Here is a 17,412-nt window from a genome sequence, read left to right on the forward strand (position 1 = left end):
GCCAGATCTTCTTTTCCTAAGTGTACATCCTCACTTTGCTGGAGTATGTCATTAATGTACTTCCTAAAAATGGATGAATGGTTGGTAATTTTTTTAAGTTACTGTATTAATGAAAATCTTTTATTAATATTTTATTGAGTAGGGAATATTGGGATGGGAGTGAGTTTACCCTTAGAAATTTGCAGACATTGCTTTTCTGGGATCCAGTTAGTGAAGTATTCTGAAGTCCATTATACTCTAATCCACTTTCCATTATGTTTAACCATTTTTTATCTCAATGGAAGATTTAAAAAATTATACTTTTAAGTAGAACATGCTTTGTTCTTTCATCTGTATATCTGAGATTCCTTCATATTCATGTATTTTGTTCTCGTTAAATTTCATTTCTGTATTCTGTTGTATAAACCAATTTGTGTCCATTTTATTCTTGGTATACATTGGTTTGTTTCCAATTTATATGATATTAAGAATAATATTGTTATGCACATTTTCCTGCTACATGTGCAAAAATTCCTCTGGAACTTTGGGAATATCCTACTCTAGAAATACTAGTCTGTTTTCTAAAGTTGTTTAATCTGTTTTCAGTCTCCTTGTTTGGATATTGTTTCTCATTGTCTTACAGTTGCTGCCATGCAACTTCTTAATATTTTTCATGTGATAAGAGTATAGTGTTATTTAATTGTAGTTTTAATTCATATTTTCTTGACCACTTTCGTATGTCATTGACCATTTTTGTGTCTTGTCTTTTTCCATTGTGTATATGTTACAGTTTTTTTTAAATAGATAAAAAGTACATTATTGGTTATATATGTTGCAAATATGTTCTTCAAATCTGTTGACTTCTTTTTCATTTTGTGGTATCATTTTATGAATAAAAATTCTTAATTTTAAGACAGATGAGTTTTACCAAAATTTTTCCTTTTAGGTTGTGCTCTTAGCATCTGTTTAAGAAATCTTTCTTTGTCTCGAGGTCATTTACCTTTCTAAAAACAAAAATTTTAAGCTTCAAATTAAAATGTAAAATACCTTGGAATTGATTTTGGTGTATGAAAAGTATAGAGTAGAGTTCCGCTTTTGTCTTTTGCCATATGAATAATCTGAGTTCAGGACTGAAACTATTAAGAATCCATTCTTTCGTCATGATATGCAGTACTTGCTCTGTCAAAGATTAGATGTTCATATGCTTTAGAGTTTTTGCTTTACCCTGTGTTTAATTCTATTCGTCCGTATTCTATCTCTGTGCTGTATCATACAATCTGTTAGAATTATTATTATAATGATAGCTTTTGTAATAATACTTGATCATGATTTTCCTCTCATTCTTCTTCCAAAATATCTTAACTCCTCCGGGTCTTTTACTTTTTCATAAAATGTTAGAATCATTTTCTTGAGTTTTAATGTAAAACTTTTTTGGGATTTTAATGAATGGCATTGAGCCAAAAGATCAATTTTGAAAAGAATTGGCATCTTACAAAATTTAGACTTTAAAAATAAAAACATAAGGAAGCTGGGCGTTACAGTGATTAAATGTTTAACTACTAACTTACAGATTGGCAGTTGGGACCCACCCAGCATCTCTGTAGAAGAAAGATCTGGCTATCTACTCCTGTCGTTAAGTTCCATTGAGTGGCCCTGACCCATAGCAACCCTCTATAGGGTTTCCGAGGAGCGGCTACTGAGCTTGAACCACCAGCCTTGTGTTTCAAGACTACTTTGCAGTTTAGAGCATTATCCCACAGAACTACACCAGGACTCTAGATTACAGCCTAGAAAACTCCATGGGCTAGTTCTCTGTCATATAGAATTGCTCACATAGTTTTTCCCTGTCATGTAGGATTGCTCACTAATAGTTGAAAATTGATCAAACATCAGCTAACAACAATGATAACAATCAAGAAAATGGTATGTAGGTTTATTGTTTAGTTTTCTGTAAAGTTTTTAGTAAAGTTTTATGTATTTTTTGATAAAGGGCTTATACAGTTTTGTTTCATTTATATCTTGTACTTAAAGGTGTGGTTTTGGGTTTTTTTGCTAATGGATTGTTGTAGGTACATAGAAATGCCATCAAGTTTTGTTTATTGAGTTTCTATCTAGCCACCTTGCTACAGCCTGTAATCATCAAAATCAGGAAACCACCATTGATGGATACCCTCAGACCCAGTTCAAGTTTCCCCAGTTGCCTTTTAGCATAACTGTGTGTGCTCTTGAGAGAGATCACCCATGGGCTAGAACTTCCCAGGCTCTTGTGTCTCAGGAGCTATCTGTTTTAGGGTCTACTTCTCGGAAACCCTGTATAGGGTCGCTATGAGTCGGAACTGGCTCCATGGCACATAACAACACCAACAGCAATCTCTCCATAGGCAGAATCGCTGTGCTAGGGACAGAGGCAGTCTCCTTTCTGAGTGACACCTCTGAGGTGAGTGCTTGGTGACATCCTGTCAGCTTGCCTCTCCCGGCATGGGATGAGTGCATTAAGATCCAGGCCTGAATGAGTCAGACTGTAGGATTGTCAGTGGGCTACTTTCTAGGCAGAGCTTCTGTTCCCAGAGTGGGGTCTTAATGCAGTGTCCTTGGAGCATGGACGGGAAGGGCCGGGGGGTGTTCTTGGTTCAAGTAGCACACATTCTTGTCTTTCTCAACAAATTGTCTTAAACAGCTGTCTCAGATGTTTCTTCCTTAGCTGTTTGCCATTTCCAGAGACTTTACATAGTCGTTTTCTTTATAGTTTTTACCAGTTTCACTGAGTTCAGTGGAGTTACACTTTGATGTCTAGAAGTCAGTATTCCATTATTCAATTATTGAGATGTGCAGAGACCTGGAGGTGGACTACCAATAGGGAAGAACACACGCAGTAGTTCTTAAGCTGAGGGAACTGAAGAAAATATTCAAGCCTCAACTTGCAATATTGGACGACTCTATGGGCAAAATGAGGAACTCTGGTAGTGTAGTGGTTATGAGTTGGGCTGCTAATCTTAAGGTCAGCAGTTCGAAACTACTAACCATTCCATGGGAGACAGATGAGGCTTTCTGCTCCTGTAAAGATTTATAGCCTTGGAAACCGTATACAGAGTTGCTGTGAGTTGGAACCCGCTCCGTGGCACACCACCATTGGCAAGATATGGAACAATGCAGAAAGCAACAAAAGAAGATGGAGGGAGTACACAGAGTACCAAAAAGAAATGGTCGATGTTCAACTATTTCAACAGGTAGCATATGATCGAGAGTCAATGATACACCACCACCACCAAAAAGCAAAGAATAAAAAAAAAAGAGTCAATGATACTGAAGGAAGAAACCCACGCTGCACTGAGGGCATTGGCAAAGAACAAGGCAGTAGGAATAGATGTAATGCAAATTGAAATCTTTCAACAAACTGATGCAGCACTGGAGACCCGCACTCATCTATGCCAAGAAATTTGGAAGACAACTACCAGCCAACTGACTGGAAGAGATCTCTGTTCCCTTCGCAAAGAAAGGTGGCATAGTAGAATGGGGGCATCAATGGACAATATCATAAATACCTCATACAAGTAAAATTTTGCTGAAGATAATCCAAAAACGGCCAGAGGTTCAAGCTGGATTCATACAAGGACATGGAATGCGGAATATCATTGCTGATGTCAGATGGATGTTGGCTGAGAGCAGAGGATACCAAAAAGAACCTGTGTTTTATTGACTGTGCAAAGGCTTTTGATTATGCAGATCATGAAAAGATATGGACAACATTTTAGAAAAGGAGTATTCTGGAACACTTAAATGTGCTTATGAGGAACTTGTACATAGACCAAGAGATAGTTGTTCAAACAGAACAAAGGAACACTGAATGGCTCAGCAAAGATGTACGCCAGGGTTGTATTCTTTCACCCACCATACTTATTCAATCTGTAGGCTGAGCAAATAATCCAAGAAGCTGGGTTCTATGAAACAAAACGTGTCTTCAGGATTGGAAGAAGACTCATTAACAACCTGTGATATGCAGCTCCTACAACCTTGCTTGCCGAAAACAAACAGGACTTAAAATATTTACTGATGAAGATCACAGTATGGGTTTCACCTCAATGTTAAGAAGACAAGAATACTGACCGCTGGACTAATAACATCCATAGTCAAGGACTTCATTCTTCTGGGATCAACTATCAACACTTATGGAAGCAGCAGTCAGGAAATCAGACGACGTATTGCATTAGGCAAATCTGCTGCACAAGACCTTTTTAAAATGTTGAAGAGCAAAGATGTCAGCTTGAGGACTAAGGTGCGCCTGACCCAAGCTATGGTATTTTCAATAACCTCATATTCATGTTGAAAGCTGGACAGTGAATAAGAAAGACCATAGAAGGATTGATGCTTTTGAGTTATGGTGGTGGAGGAGAATATTGCCACGGGCTGCCAAAAGAACCAACAGATATGTGTTAGCAGAAGTGCAGCCAGAGTCCTCCTTGGAGGCCAAGATGGCCAAACTTCGTCTCTCATACTTTGGACACATTGTCAGGAGGGACCAGTTGCTGGAGAAGGATATCATGTTTGGTAAGGTGGAGGGTCAGAGAAAAAGAGGAAGACCCCTAACGAGATGGATCGGCCAAGTGGCAGCATCAATGGGCTCAAGTGTGGCAACAATTGTGAGGTTGGCCAAGGACCGGGCAGTGTTTCATTCTGTTGTTCATAAGGTCGCTATGAGTTGGTACCAACTCGGTGGCACCTAACAACAATATTTTTGAGGGGTATCGAATTCTAGTTTGTCAGTTATTGTCCCCCTCCCTGCCTTTCCCATTTAGTACTTTAAATGTGTTACAAAGTCAGTCATAATTTGTATTACCATTCTTTTTAATCTCTGGATGCCTTTTAAAAAATCATTTTTTAGCAGTGTGTCTTTTATTTTGAAATAGCACAAGAAACTACAGATGAAGATATTGAGAAAAAAACTAGAAAAAAATAATTCAGTTATTTTACGTGGGGATAATGTAAGGCAAAAAGTTATGGGGAAAATTCCACTATCTTTTAATAACATTTTCCCATGAATTTTCTGAAGCCCCCACATAGCGGCAAATAACTTACCTTTTATGAGTGTCACTCAGCTGATAGTTTAGGCAGCGAAGCACTTACTGTAGCATGTTGTATCATTAGGCCTGTTATGGGAAGAGATTTGTTGGTTAACTGCATTAAAATGTAAAGCTCTGGAAAGAGACGCTATGCTCTTAAGCTAGGCTTGCTTATTTGAATGGGATAGATGTGCTGCAGCATCAGTTATGACAACAGAACATTGTGTAGCTGGTGCTGACTTTTCAGGCACATATTCAGTGTTTGGTTGTGGAAGTGAAAGCTGTCTACCATTGTGATGACAGAGCATGACCATGGAACATCTCGGAACTAGTGGGCAACATCAAATCCTGCTTTAGGCTGTTGAGCACAGACTAGTTTTCAGGGATAAGAATTTAATGTGGAGTCTGGATGATGGAGAAGGTGGTTTGTGCTATAGGGAAGGACTTTCAAAGGGAAGTCTGAGTTTTGGTAGGTAATTAGAGAATCAGACACCGACAACTAAAGAGTGCAAAGAATGTGACACCAGCCATTTCTCTAACAGCACTTTCTACTCTTCTCATTTCAGTGGCCACACAGAATGGGCATACCATACTCACAGCTTTGGGGTTTAGTAGGGAAATTAAAAGTTTATAATTCAGAGTCAGAAATGTTCAGGGTACAGTTTTTCCAGTCAGGACAGACTGTCCTCATGTGTGCTCCTGGGCTGGCCGCTTTCTAGCTCATCAGTGCTGTAGTTCTTTCTAGGGCCGTTGATTAATGTCTACAGGGCTTAACACTCCATCATGAGCCTTGGCCTGAAGGCACAGGACTCTAGCTATGAGTCAGTACGTCTAGATTCCCTCAATTAAGTGCCTAGAGACACACCATACTGCAAGCAAGCTTTCTGACCAGAGTCACTCAGTTTTACTTGCTCTGATGAGTGGGACGCCCGCTGTTCTTTTTTTTTTTGCTCTGGCTCTTTGTTTTGCTGCTGATGCTTCCCTGCCGCCCCCACCTTCAGTGTTACTGCGTTCTGTCCCTGGGTCAAGGAGGTGCATTGTGCAGGGATCTCAGGATCCACAGGACAAGCCTCACTCCTGACTCTTTTTCGTGGTAGTGAGATCTTCCCACCCCCACCCCTGCTTCTGAGATGGCTATTTTGTGCACATTAGAGTTCCAGGTTTTTACAATTACAGTCAATCCTGTTAATTAACCACTCTGAACTTAACCATATCATCCTGACAGCATCTTCTCCCGTCTACTCTTAGCCAGACCCAGGAGGACAAAAACTTTGTTTGATAGGCAATACAAAGATTAAGGCTAGAAGTTAATAATTCACTAGACTACAGAGAGGAACTCAGGTATTGTGTTTGAGATATATATCAGTTGGGCCTCTTTGATTGCAAAAAGAAAAATGTGCAAACTTAATAAAATGGGAATTTACTTGCAGTATAAGAGACTTAACAAAATTCAGCAAAGAACTGAAAAATCAGCACTGGTATGCGCAGGAATTAGAATTACTCCAAAACTTCTCGATGGCAGTCGTCTTTGTCATTGGGACAAGAGAGATGTGCAAAGTTTCATTGATATCAGATAATGATACACATATCTATTAAAACTTTATATTGAATGTCAAGATATTAATGATGACAGTTAAAGAGGATAAACATAATTTTTAAAAATCAGAATAGAAAATTCCAAGGCATGGATTTGGGTTCAGATCAGTTCTACACGTGTTTGCTATATGATCTTGAATAAGTTACTTAAACTTCCTGGCCCTCAAGTTCTTTATTAGTGATAATAGAGTTAATAATAGTGACTAGCTTAGTACTCTCCCACTCATCTGTCAGTTTGTTGTACTTTGGTGGCTTGTGTGTTGCTGTGATAATTGAAGTTATGCCACTAGTGTTTTAAATACCATCAGGGTCACTGATGGTGTGGACAGGTTTCAGCCGAGTTTCCAGACTTAAGACAGACTACAGAGAAGGAGAGCTGGACCACTTTTGATTGGTTGACTATTGAAAATTTTATAAACAGCAACAGAACAATGTCTGATATAGTGCCAGAAGATGAACCCTTCAAATACGACTGTGGCAGAACTGCTTCCTCAAAGTAGAGTTGACCGTATTAGACATGGATGAAAGTTTTTGGGACCTTCGTTTGCTGATGAGGTACAGCTCAAAATGAGATTAAACAGCTGTAGACATCATCTATTAACAATTAGAACATGGAATGTGTGAGTATGAATCTAAGAAATTGGAAGTTGTCATAAATTAAATGGAATTTATAAAGATAGATATCTTAGCCATTTATGGTTGAAATAGACGGGGTTTGGCCATTTTGTATTAGACAACCATAAGAAAGAACCCTGTATGTTGAGCAAATAATCCAAGCGGTGTAATATATGAGAAAGAAAGTGGTATCAGGATTAGGAGAAGTCTCATTAACAGCCCGAGATATGCAGATGACACAACCTTGCTTGATGAAAGCCAAGAATAATTGAAATCCTTACTGATGACCTTAGTGTAGATCATATCTCAGTAAAGGAAATGAAAACCCCCATAAGTGGGACAACAAATAACAACTTGATCAACAGAGAAGAGTTTGCCGTTATCAAAGACTTCCTGTGGCTTGGATCCATGATCAGTGCACATAGAAACAGCAGTCACATGGTGTATTGGGCGAATGTCCTGCAGGAGACATCTTTAAAGGGTTAAAGAGCAAAGATGTCGTTTTAATGACTAAGGTGCGCCTAACCCAGGCTATGGTGTTTTCAGTCACATTGTATGCAAGTGAAAGTTGAACAATTAATAAGGAAGACTAGAATAATCAATGCATTTGAAATATTTTGTTGGAGAAGAATGTTGAAAGTACCAAAGACTGCTAGCAGAACAAACTAATCTATCTTGGAAAAAGACATTTCACTTCAAGAGACATTTACTGAGCAGATACCATGAGTTTTGTTTTGAAGGCCACTAAGAATTCTAAGAAGTTAATAAACATAACTGCCTCGGCGGTTAGTTACTTAAACTTCCTGGGCCTCCCTCAGTTTCTTTATCAGTGAGAATTTCTGTATGCAGCACCAACAAAGCAGCATGCTTTATTACAAGGGATTTTGTTGTTGCAGATAATAAGAAGGACACAATTTCAATAATGAGCGCTACTGTTCTACAAATTACAGCTTACATTGAATCAGTTTGTTATTAGATTGCGATTATAATTTTTCTTAATTAAGTATAGTACAGAAAATTACCAGAAAGCATTTCATGTAAGAGAGACAAATATTTTATGAAACATGTTTTCGGTGTGATATAAACACACATAAGTACATGCATACATTCATGTATATGTATACTTAAACAAAATTTAATTCATACTGTGGTCCATGGTTAAAAAAACCTATTCTAATAAAATGTTAAGTGCCCTCTAGTCCATTCCGACTCGGAGGTCCTTGTGTAGGGTTTCCGAGTATCGACTGTTGACTTTGAACCTTAACCTTCAAACCAGCCTTGAGGTTGAGTGCTTATCCTAGGGCACCACACCAGGACTCGAATATATAAACAGTGCTCTCTATAATTGAAAGCCCAATTCCAGTAAATCAGAGGTGAACTTTAAGTTGGTAATAATGAAATTATTGCAACAAAAAAGTTTAATTATTAGTAAACTTACTGGGCCATGTGTGTGATACTTTATAAATAAAAATGTGTGTGATATTATTTGTGGTTTATACCCATTGCTGTTGAGTTTATTCTGATTCATAACCTCCCTAGTCATTTCATACTAGTGACTTTATGGATTTTCCGAGGTTATAAATCTGTACAGGAGAAGAAAACCTCATCTTTCTCCTGCAGAGCAGTAATTGAACTCGAACTCGTGACCTTGCAGTTAATAGTCCAGTGTTTTTCCTACAGCACAATCAGCGTTTTATGCTCTGTATTGTTGTAGTGAAGTGTTGCAGACCGCAGGTACTGGGGTGTTGAGGACCGGTGTCATGGACGAAAATCCAGCACGTGGCCGCGCTCAGACTTGCTGGCCAGAGACCCTGAGGGCTCAAGGAAGTAACCTCCGGACGTCCCGGGTTCGTTAGCTTTTACGAACTCACTGTTGGGCTAGTTCTGTATAATTCTCTTTATTCCTATTAATCCATGCTATGCTTCGAACTCCTGTAACTGTAGCCTCTGAGAAAATGGTTTCTTATGTGCCTCTCTTAACGTCTCCACTGTGTTGGCAGTGCTTAAGGTTCTAGGAACAAATCTCTTTGAGGAACAAACTCTGGCCACTGGGCAAGCTCGTCCAAACTGTTCTTTATCAAATTATTCAGTTATGTTTGATATTAACTTAATACATGAGCCCTTGATACCCATGGACAAATATTAAAACAAAAACTGCCCCCAAAGCTGAGACTGTAAAATGTTCCAAGGGCAAGTTTCCTCCAAGGAATTAACTCAGTGGATTGGCGAATTCCAGGGTTTTGTCTAAAGAATATTAGGTGTCTGCCTTCCCAGATAGACCCCAGGTACAAACCATTCAGCTAGGCGTCTTGCTTCCTCCTGCAAGTCTTGGCCAGGCAGCTGACCTAGGGGAACTCCTTTCAATCCTTTTCACCTTTTCCCATTCGAGATTAGGTGCTATAGGTATGTTAATTAGCCTGGAGAAACCGAGTTGCTGCCCTGGGATTTGAACCTGAAATGTACGGTATAAATTTGCTTGAATTTCTGGAAAATTAAGGATGTTAGATTATCAAGACAATTAGTGATGTATGTTTTAGAATTTGTGCCTATGAATTATTGTGTCATGTTTTGAACGATTAATCACATTTCACTTCTGTACCCCGTCTTAATAAACCCCGCCTTCCTTTGTGTAAATCTCCTCCCCAAAATAAAACGGGGCCGCAGACTGAAGCCCACATACGTTGCAGCTTGCAGTACGGGCAGGCATTGCAGTTGGCAAGGTGTGCAAACGGCATGCATAGCCAAAATGTTTACAATGCAGGATCTGTCTGACGCCAGTTACGCATCCACTCCAGTTCCGCGGTGTCTGTGTCTCTCTTGTTGTGTCTTTGTGTGTATTCTGTATCTGTCGCTGTCGCTGCCAGATCTCCCAACTTCGTGAACCAAACTCCCCTGTCGAGGCCGGTTCTCGACAGTGAAGTTCTGTCTAGTTAGTTAGCGACCCTGTATAGAGTTTTGTAGGCTGTAAATCTTTGTGGGAGCAGATAGCCTCATCAGTTTGGAACAGCTGGTGGACTCAAACCACCAACCATGTTCTTCACAATCCAGTGCATATCCCACAGAGCCACCACACTCCCAGTAGAAACAAAGGGCAATCGAAGAGTATCAGAAACTAGGCTTATGTGCTGAAATCTATTATTACACAGTTGGATACAGAAAGATTTAAATATAAAAGTTGTTGAGGAAACATCATTAGCAGTATGTTGTGTGCCCTCCGGTAGGCTTTGACTCATAGAAACCCTATATGTGGTTTTTACAGCTGCAGAAAGCCTCATTTTTTTCCAACAGAACAGCTGGTGGGCTCAAACCACCGACCTTGTAGTTAGCATGCCAGTGTTTATCCTATGGAGACACCATGCTTCTTCATTAGCAGTATAGAATAAATTCATTTCTTGTCTTAACTCAGATGGCTTAAAGATAAAGAGTGTGAGCAAGAGAGCAAATGCAAGAGAATGCCCAAGCTTTGCCAGCCCATCCATCCCTAGTGCGTACCACAGACCACAGCCCTTCCAACTGATTGATTCCTCACATAAGCTCACAAATTGGAGGGTGATTACATAAGGCCAAACCACCGAGAATCATGGTTTAACCCTCACAGTAGTATTTGCTTAGAATTTTATAGATCCAGAGTCTAGCCATACCCTGTATAACACTGTTCTAATCAGTTCGATGTAAATTTTCCTTTAAACTATCTTTGTCCCAGTCATCTGTTAGAATAATCTCAATTCTGAAGCATTTATTGAAAAATCAGGCCTTATAAATTTATATTTACTCTAAAATGATTCTCAATTCACCATCTAGAGTTTGTGTGATGTGATCATTTGTTTACCACATTTGTATGTGGATGTGTATTTCTCTCTTATGTGTGTGTGTATTCCTTTTTTTTTTTAACTCTTCACTGAAAACTTTTTATTGGCCTTTTGGATAGAAATGGGAATTTACTTGCCAGAAAGGATGATCCCATCATCCTTCTCCTGGAACCAGCTTTGCGGTTTCTGTGTTTGGCCCCAATGCAGCCTGTCTTGCGCTTCTTGTCTGCGATGCTAAAACCTGGCTACTTAGCACCACATAGAAGTTAGGGCCATAGATACCAATGCTAGGGTCATATTTTGATTCCCAGATCAATGTGCTCCTGGATCCCAAAACAAAAGTTTCTGGTATCTGAAAAGTTATTTTCATAACTTGTACTGCTTCACCTTTAGACCTCTCTCCAGTATCTCCTCTGCCTTGGCTCCACAAACTGCTGTGGACGGCAATCATTTCGTTTCTCCCAATGCCAAAGGACCTGACGTGTGTCTAGCTTTGGAGAACCCAGGGCTCTGGCCCGTCAGCTGCTCCAACGCCTTGACTGCCTGAGTCAGTCTGTCTCCACTCTCCCCCACGCAGTTGTTGAGGCTGAGTTTGCGGATGCGAAGTTCCTGCAGGGGGTTCTCTTTTTCACTTCGATCCACCATGATGGAGACCAGAAAGAGCATGTACTCCTGGTTAGAAAGGGAAAAAGTTGTCTTTCCTCTTCTTTTACTTTCTCTGCTTGGACTCCTCTTGTATTTGTGTTGTAGCTTACGTGAACACAAGGCAGCTTTGTTGACATCACTGATGATGCTTGTCAACAGAGATTGTTCAGTGCAGCCAAACCCTTCCTGTTATTCATTTCTGCTATGTCTAGTTCTGCTGCCCTGGGATTCATAGGAAAATCTCAGTTTTTACAAACCTATGGAAGAGCCACCTGGGTAAGATGGAATTTGTTAAGATTTTCTTACAAGTTTTCATGTGGGAGAGTTAAAATACTAAAAAGTTTACCTTAATATGTTGTGTCAAAAGCAGAAACAACCACAACTCTTCAGTGCCTTTGGAGTTAAAAACAAGTGGCAGATGGTTTGCTGATGATTGTCTTTAATGCTCTTAGAACAGAGTCTGGGTCATTTATCTTTCTGAATTTTTAGTAACATGAGTACAAATAACGTCATATTAATAAGTTAAAAATGTGAACTAGAATCCTTAGAAATGACTAAGACATTTTACACAGTAAAGCAACCAGAATATGAGTTAACTGCTATTGAATTGCTTATTTTTTTGTGCTTTTATATATTGTTTCTGCATATATTAATTAAATATGTTTATGCACTATGCTTAGCATAATATCCAGCCCATAGTAAGTGGCCAGTGAATGGTAGCTTTAAATTATGTTGTTCTGTGAAGCATGACTATTGCATGCATGATGGTTATTTCTCCCAAGGTCCTTCATAAGGGCTTCCTTTTTGTCTGCTTTATGGGGTTTTCCATCTCCTCTGGTGCTTAAAATAGCTTTTGTCAAAATGTTGCTTCATTTTGACTTGAACCCTTTTTGTCCTGGTGAAGGTTTAATGGAGGGTACTTAATCATTTATTGGGGAGCGTGGTCATGGTAGCTTTACAGAATAAACACTGGCCAACATGCTCAGTACTGTGAGCCCAGCAGCCACTACATGGGAGAAAGACGAGGCATTTTGCTTCTGCAAAAGATTTATAGCCTTGGAATCACTATACAGTGTCGCTGTGAGTGACAAGAACTGACTTGGTGGCACTTACCTATAACAACCACTGTTCAGTGTTAAAGTTATTGGGAGGGGATACAATTTTATTAATTGACTCAGTCGGAGATTATTTTTGTGATAGTCTGTAAGTATTTATACTTTGATGGAAATAATAGCTTTTTCCTTAATATTCCAAATCTAGACTATTTGAAAATAAAGGTTTTCTAAAATGTTTAAAGACATAGGAATAACTTAAACATTAATGATGCCTAGTTGTGGGCTATATTATAAATCTATTTAGAATAAGTTTTCCGTTTTCAAACCTATTGTTATATGTGGTTTTTAAACTGTGAATTTATTTTCTTTAGTGGTTGTAAGTCTGTGCAGAGTACTATTTGATCTTGGGTGAAAGAGGAACTATTCTGTTTCAAAACCCAAACCTGCTGCCACCGAGTCAGTTCCCACTCATAGGATTTCCAAAGCTGTGACTCTTTATGGGAGCATAAAGTCTCATCTTTCTCCCGAAGAGTTTAATATTGCCTTATGCACTTTTAACATCTGAGGGGAACTTTAATGATACCCCTACATTCATTCTGATACGTAGCTTATGTGGCATGAGACATGTCCTGATTTGTGTCTTGTATCATTTGTTCTTAGTTTTGCTGTATATGTTTAATAATTTTCTAATAACCATTTTACTTTCATCATTTTCTCTGTATTTATTTTTTCTTTAGAATATGAGGCACGGTGGGGATGGGAGTATCAGTCACAGTTTTCCCACGAAATAACACAGGTAGAGATTCGCTTTAAAGGGACCTGACAAATCTGAAATTTGTAGGGCAGGTGAGCAGCCTGGAAAGATGACATAGGTGTTGACACTGCAGTCTTTTTAAAAAACAAACAAACTTTTTTTTTTTTTTAACTTTTTATTGTGAATTGACTGAAAGTTTACAGACAGGATCATTAGTTTTATGTTAAACAAATCCTACACTTTGTGTCATCTCAATGATTACAATCCCCTCCATACAAAAACAATCATCCCACTTCCTCGCTGTGGTTCCTGTTTCCATTCCACCCACTTGACCATCGCTTCTCAACTGTATCCTTAGGTAAATGTTATCCTTTTTATTTAGAATGTTTGGTCATGAATCATGGTGAACATCCCTTACTAGTGTTGCTGTCTCCTCTGTATATCCATATACTGCTTGGGTGAAAATTGGCCCACGAAGGTGAGTTCCTTTCCGGACCTAAAAGGTGGCCGAGGGCATAGTCTTGGATTCCTTTGGCCCTTTTCTGACCCGTAAGCTTGATCCGTTTTTCAGAATTTTGATTTGGTTTCACATTTTGTCCCATTTTATCTGAGACATTCTAATGTGATCCTTTTCATAGCAGTTGATAGAGGTAGCCAGGCATCATCACTTCTTCTGGTCTCATGGCCATGAAGACTGATGTTCACATGTTCCATTAGGTAGTCTGTTGGACTTGTTGATTCCAAGCATCTTCATTTCTCATCACTCTTATTTCTTCTGCGCGTGGAAAGATGAATAGCTGCACTTTAGATGGCTGATCATGAGCTTTTAAGATCCCTGATACTATGCATTAGGTTGTAGAACATTGTGTTTGTGGTTTATTTTATGCCAATTGATCGTGGTGCCCCAGGCCCAGCAACTCATTGGCTGAAGATAATATTTAAGATGCTTTCATCATTTTGCCCACTGTATGCTCCACCATTTTCATAGTTGTGTTTTGCAGGAGAATTATTTACTTCTCCTCCTCCCCAGTGTACAAATATCCTTTTTCAAACTCTTTAATGTTTGGGGTTTATTCCCACTCTTCCTTCCCTACCCGCTTAGCCTGTATATCTGTCGCTGTATGTACACACAGAACACTGTTCCCAGTTGTGTACAGAACATTACCTCTATTCCCTTTAGCCCTTGCATGCCACCCTGTATCTTCATCTGTATTCATTCTTCTGCCAGCCTCCTCCTTATATAGTGCCCTCCTCCTCACCCAAGTTAACATGTGTCTATCCTATAGCCAGTGAATTGCTCTCCTGTTCCTCCCATCCCTGGTACCATCAAAGAATGTTTCTTTTAGCATGACAGCCTTTTCTTGAGTTTTTACCATAGTGGTGTTATAATATTTGTCCTTTTGTGATTAACTAATTTCACTCAGCATAATAGCCTCTGAATTCATCCATGTTATGAAGTGTTGTGCATATTCATTGTTATTTTTCATTGCTGCATAGTATTCCATTGGGTATAGGTACCAGTTTGTTTATCCATTCTTCCATTGATGGGAGTTTTTTGCTTTGGTGAATATTGCTGTAATGAACATTAGTATATGTGTATATCTGCTGGTGTCCTGGCTCTTATTTCTTGAGGATATATATTAAGTAGAGGGATATCCATACAGTTTTCTTAATTTCCAACTTTCTGAGGAAGTGCCATACCATTTTCCACAGTGGTGGCACCATTTTACAGTTCCACCAGTCTCACCACACTCTTGCCAGCCTTGGTTGGTTTCTGTATTTTAGAACTTTGCTCTAATACTGGGCGAGATGACATCTTATTGTCATTTTACTTTAAATCTCTCTAATGGCTACTGATAGCGTAGTGGTTACGAATCGGGCTGCGAACCGGAAGGTCAGCAGTTTGAAACTATCAACTGCTCCTCGGGAGAAAGATGAGGCGATCTGCTCCCGTAAAGATTTACAGCCTCGGAAACCCTATTCAGGGTCGCTATGGGTCGAAACCGACTCGACGGCACTTAACAACAACAACAACAATGGCTACTGATGGAGTCCTGGCGTGGCGCTGTGAGTTAATGCACCAGACTGAAAAGCCGTTTGAACTACAAAGACCGTGGTTCAAGCTCGCCAGCTGCTCCTCGGAAACCCTATTCACAGTCCCTATGGGTTGAAACTGACTTTACAACAACAATGGCTAATGATTGTGAACATTTCTTCCTATGTTTATAGGCTGCCTGAGTGTCTTCCTTGGTGGAGTGACTTGTTTGTTCATGTCCTGTGCTCATTTTTTAATTGGGTTGTTTTTGTGTGTGTGTGTGTGTTTGTTTGTTTTTTCTTGTAGAAGTGTTGTATAGTTTTTAAAGAAAGTTTAGAGATTAATCCCTTATCTGGAATATTGCTGCAAACAATTTTTTCCAATCTGTGGGCTTTCCTTTGATTCTCTTGGTGAAATCCTTTGATGCAAATAAGTGGTTAATTTTAAGAGATCCCTGTAATCTCTCTTCTCTTCTACTGTTTGTTTATTTTTTGTTATGTTTGTCAGTGTATTTATGTCATGTATTAGAACCCCTAAGTTTGCCACTAGTTTTTTCATTGATGATCTTTATAGTTTTAGATTTTACTCTTTACTTTTCATTTTTGTTATTAATTTGATTTTATTTCAAGCTCACTGGTTTGGTTTCTGTTACTTTTTCTATTTTTTCTAGGTCTTGTTTTCTCCCATTTTTGATTTGATACATTCATTCTTTTGTAATATAGTCAATTAATAATACAATTTTCCCTCTAAGAATTGTTTTAGATGCATATTGAAATTTTGATTTACGAAAATATTTTCAAATTTACCTTTGAACCTATGGATCCTTTAAGAAAAACAAAAAACAGTTGCTATCTGGTTGACTTCGACTCATGGGAAGGCCATGAGCGTGTCAAAGTAGAACTCTGTGCCTAAAGGATTTCTTTTTTCTTTCCCTGTCACTCAAGTTAACACTTAGCAACTCTGTAGCCACTGAATTGCTTTCTCTCCTTTCCACCATGGTAACCACCAAAGAATGTGTATTTGAGCGTGAAAACCTTTTCTTAACTTCTTATAATAGAGGTCTCATGCAATATTTGTCCTTCTGTGGTTGACTGATTTCACTCAGCATGTCTACCAGATTTATCCATGTTGTGTGAGGTGTTTTCTAGATTCATCTTTATTCCTCAACATTGCAGAGTATTCCATTGTGTGTATGTAACAAAATTTATTCATTCTTTCATTGATGGGCATTTAGGCTGTCTCCATCTTTTTGTTATTATGAGTAGTGCTGTGGTGAACATGGGTGTACATATTCATGTTTTGGCCTTTTTTATTTCTTGAGGCTGCTATATACCAACTAGTGGGATTGCTGGGTCATATGGTGTTTCTATTTCCAATTTTTTGTAGAAGTGCCATATTGTTTTCCACAGTGAGTATACCATTTCACAGGCCCACCAACAGTATAGAAGGATTCCAGTCTCTGTACCCTCACTAACATTGTTTTCTTTGTTTCTTAAACTTTGCTGTTAATGCTGGGGTAAGATAGTAACTCATCTCTCTTATGGCCAGCGATCATGAACATCTCTTCATATGTTTGTTGGCTACCATATTGTCTTTGGGGAAATGTCTGTTCATATCCTCTGTCCATTGTTAAATTGCATTGTTATTCTTGTTGAGGTGATGAAGTTTCCTATAAATTTTAAGGATTAGTCCCTTGTATAATACGTCATTATCAAAATATATTTTTCCCAACTGTGGATTTTCATTTTTATTCTTTTAGTGAAATCGTTTGATGCACATGTGTGTTCAGATTGTAGGCGGTCCCAGTCATCTGTTTTATATTCTGCTGTTTATATGTTTTCAATTATATTTGATAGTATACTTATGC

The 17,412-nt window shown here is 38.8% G+C and overlaps 1 protein-coding gene and 1 pseudogene across 3 annotated transcripts in view; one reads left to right on the forward strand and one right to left on the reverse strand.

The window, feature by feature from the left end:
• CCSER2 (coiled-coil serine-rich protein 2) overlaps positions 1-17,412 on the forward strand; it is a 148,719-nt gene that overhangs the window by 67,551 nt on the left and 63,756 nt on the right. The window lies entirely within an intron of this gene.
• Positions 11,186-11,701, reverse strand: LOC102842422 (annotated as a pseudogene).

This window comes from Chrysochloris asiatica, unplaced genomic scaffold (assembly GCF_000296735.1).
Source record: "Chrysochloris asiatica unplaced genomic scaffold, ChrAsi1.0 scaffold00198, whole genome shotgun sequence".
NCBI classification, from domain to species: Eukaryota; Metazoa; Chordata; class Mammalia; order Afrosoricida; family Chrysochloridae; genus Chrysochloris; species Chrysochloris asiatica.